This window comes from Crocodylus porosus, unplaced genomic scaffold, assembly GCF_001723895.1.
Source record: "Crocodylus porosus isolate Cpor-Errol unplaced genomic scaffold, CroPor_comp1, whole genome shotgun sequence".
In the NCBI taxonomy this organism is placed as follows: Eukaryota; Metazoa; Chordata; order Crocodylia; family Crocodylidae; genus Crocodylus; species Crocodylus porosus.
The window spans coordinates 24,993,019-24,996,883 of NW_017728918.1; the positions used below are offsets into that span (position 1 = coordinate 24,993,019).

Below are 3,865 nucleotides of genomic sequence, written 5' to 3' on the forward strand. Positions count from 1 at the left end.
CAGTTATTTTTTTTTTTAAACTCTTCCTTTGTTAAAGAAAGGGCATGCTGCTTTTGGAGCCTATAACACTCACAGAATTGGGTATGTGTAGCCCAAAATCTCTTTGTTTTCCACTGGCATGGAGTGGAACGATCAAGGATGCCGACTAGGCCTATGCGGTGCATAAGGTGGGACTGACTGGCCCCATCAGCATGGACTCCTCACTGGACTGCAAAGGAAGCTGAGGAGGAGACCCAGTAGCATAACTAAGGGGAGATAACTGGAACAACAGCCCTGGGTGGTGACTTGGAAGGGTGCAAAAATAGTAGCAGTCACCACTGCTATCCAAGCCACCATGCCACCCCATGTGCCACCACTGTCCAAGGCACAAAACTGCCAGTCACTAGGAATCATGTTTTCCAAGGACACTTTCATTACTCCCTGGCTGTCTTCACATCGGTCAACCCAGGAGTTACACTTCAAGTCCCCGTGGCAGGCCAGGTGCTGAATACCTGGTTTGGTAATGCCTGGGATGTTGCACCTCCTGAAGGTGCTCAGTGCTACCTTTTCCTTTCCCTTTCCTCGTTTACCGCAGTCAGACTTTTGAACCTAGCACAGCCAGCACTGTGGGTACTCTGAATAAGCAGGCACACAGTTGCTGGTGAGGTCTATTTTTAGGCTGTCATGTGCACATGCAGACAAGTGGGAACATGTGTTTCCTCAGGGACAAGCAGCAGCAGTACACCTTGTGCCTCTGTTACTTGTCGCCAGGGAATGCCCATGCCACACGCACTCTGGCACATGCCAGGTTACCCTGGGTGGGGTAGGGGAGGCTGGGACCAGCAACTGTGCTGGCCCCAGCAGCCGTACCTGGGGGCCTGGGGGCCTTTGGGAGCTGCAGCCACAGCACTTCTACAGCAGGAAGCCTGGCCAGCAGCCGGAGCATGGCTCCAGCTGGCCGGGCTCCAGTTTTGGGTGGCATGCACTGCTGCTACATGTGCCTTCCAGCTTTCTCTTGGCATAGGCTTTTTTGACCCCAGGATTTCCTGGGATAAACCCCTCTACCCCACGCTGCAAAGTACCAGTGCAGGGAACTCTTGCATGTGCGGTGTGTGGGGCTGCAGATAGATCTGCGGTGCCACATACCACACATCTGCACTCATTTGGACATGCCCATGTTGTTTACTTTGGTATGCAGTGATATGGAGGCCCTGATTTTTTTCTTGCTTTGCCCTGCAATGGGTTTCTGCTGTTACTATTTTGTAGTAACCAAAAATTACTCTGGTCAAGGAAAAGGCAGTTTTTAAATGAAGTGGGGAGATTTCAGTTATCAAAGTGAACAGAAAAAAAAAGGCATTAAAAAATGCTCTGTGTGTCTACTTAAGCTTGCTTCTTGTTCTCTTTCCCTGTCCCTGCTGTACTCATCTTGGCAACCCTAGGTCTTGTGACAGCTCTGCTGTGCTTCAAAGGCTCCTGGTTACCTCTGGGGAAGAGGGGGAGGAGAAGGATTGTCATTATGGTCAGCATCTCCCTTCTACTCAGCCTTTTCCTTATCTTTGCTATGCATTCACAGGGTCCTTCCTGCTGTTTATACAAGGTGTCCTCCACAGTGGCTATATATAGACAGTCAGAAAGCCTGATTCACTCTTCACAGGTTAGTCTAAACTGCATAGTTTGAACCAATAAGCCAGTGAACAGACACTAACTTCTGATCCAGAAATGCAGCCACATACCTGCAGTGACTCAGGCCAGAAGCTGAGGGGCATTAAAGCATGCCTCCCAGCCTGCCAGCCGCTGCTGAAGGGAGGGGAGGGACACTGGGAAGGAAAGCCTCCAAGGCTTTTCATCCCCTCCCTGCTTGAGCAGGGGAGGGAGGGGCAAGAAATGGCCAAGCCCACAGCTGGCCGGGCTGGCTGAGTATGACGCAGGGGAGGAGGAGGGTTGAACCCCGACCCTAGCCTGCACTGACCCCAGCTGGGGTCTGCCTGGCTGGGGTGGGGGAAGCCCTCAAAGGCAGTGATATTTATCCAGCTAGAGAGCAGATGGGTGGGACAGACACTGCCCTTCTGGAGAATACAGCACGGCACAGACCAGGACTGCAAAGCATCCTGGGATGCTGGGGGACTGTGAGTTCACTTGAACCAGGAAGGGACCTGGGACAGAAATTCCATCAACTGATTTTACCTAAATCCATTAACTCTGATATTACATCCTACCAGGTTTTATCTTAAACTGGTTTTGGACATTTTGTAAGCACTGAACTTCTGTTCTCTTACAGATTTAAACCAGTTTCTGATCACTTAAACTGATTTGTGTGTGACTTCTGTCCCTAGCCAGTAAGAACAATATAAAAGTGTTACCTAGTGCTACATGATTTTGCAGTGGAGTACAAAATCATATTCAGAGCAGTCACTGTTGCAGGAACAGGGGTATTCTGAGGGTTGTGGATGGAGGATTATCGGGACCAACACCGGTAAGTAATGTCTACAAAGCCATATCTACCTTGCCTTCTGCCAGAGTTCAGACTAATACGGCTAACTCCCTCTCTCTACAAAAACATTGTGCCAAAGGCATAGGACTCATGTTGCTGGGGAAGTGGTGTTACTTGGCCCAAAGAAAGATACTGTCAGTTTTACCTCATATTTATGTGTGGACACATGGAAATGGATGGTGACATAAGCCAACTTCTCTCACAAACAAAACAACTCGGGTAGAAAAGGAATTTAAACCTTCCAGCAAACATCCTATTTAACAGAGGCTCTGTCTCCTGCTTTCTAGCTTTGTGATCCTGTGTGCACCTATCTTTGAGAACTAGAGGAGTTTTTATTTAGCCAGGACCATTTCTGAATATGGGTGGAAGTCATTAATAGCTTCAGGTTGGCCAAAACTACATTTTGAGGGAATCTCAGCCTTACTCTGAGATTAGGAATATCCCTCACCTACAATTCAATACAAGCTTCCATGAAAATTCATGTAAGCAAAACATCACATTCCTGAACAGCAAACAATACAGAGGTACAACCAAAAACCAGTTTTTAATTTTGTAAAAGGCTTGCAAGCAGGTTTTGCATGATTTGAATGGCTCTAAAGCCAACCCACAAGTTTCTAAGCAATTTGTCTAGACAATGAGTGAGTCAAACCTTTTATCCATTCTGTTTAATAAAATAATCTGCTCTGCTCAGCTGAGATTTCATTTTATTAAATGGAATGCATTTCATTACAATGTGCAGTTTAACAGTGCGTTGACATACTAATATGCATACTGATTCATTTTGCTTGGGATACAATCATAAGCCTGTACAAGTAATACCTTATATATGGCCTATATAGATTCTATGAATTATGGTGGTGTCTTCAAAGCATAGATGATAAAATCCAAGATATCCTATTCAACTGAAGAATGCTAAGAAGATGAAAGGAAATTCTTTGCTGAATGTAATATATTATTGCTAAGGCTTGTTATTATTACCATTATATGCCATGTTCAATTGTTACATCAGAATGAGAGCGAGGATTTTGTCACTGTTGCTAAGCTAGATCACAAACACTCATGGTAACACAAGTTAATTTCAAAACAGTTATAAGCTTCCCAAACATGTTGATGGGGTGGAGATTTGGGGCTCCAGTAAGCTATGTTTGGAGACATCAGAATTGAGGTCATGCCTGCTCTGAAAATTATGCTAATAATCCTTTGGTATTTCATAGATTTCATACACATCAGGGCTGGAAGGGACCTCAGGAGATCATCGAGTCCAGCCCCTGCCCAAAGGGAAGGAAGTCAGCTGGGGTCACAGGATCCCAGCAAGATAAGCATCCAATTTACTCTTGAAGGTGTTCAATGTAGGTGCTTGAACCACCTCCGCTGGCAGACTGTTCCAGACCTTGG

The 3,865-nt window shown here is 46.2% G+C and overlaps 1 long non-coding RNA gene across 1 annotated transcript in view; it reads right to left on the bottom strand.

Moving 5' to 3' along the window:
• Nucleotides 1–2,120: 2,120 nt before the first annotated feature.
• The window catches only part of LOC109312194, a 17,018-nt gene continuing 15,273 nt past the window's right edge, over nt 2,121–3,865 (bottom strand). Inside the window, exon 3 of the long non-coding RNA XR_002101728.1 lies at nt 2,121–2,235. This is a non-coding gene — a long non-coding RNA (uncharacterized LOC109312194). The remainder of the gene's footprint in view (nt 2,236–3,865) is intronic.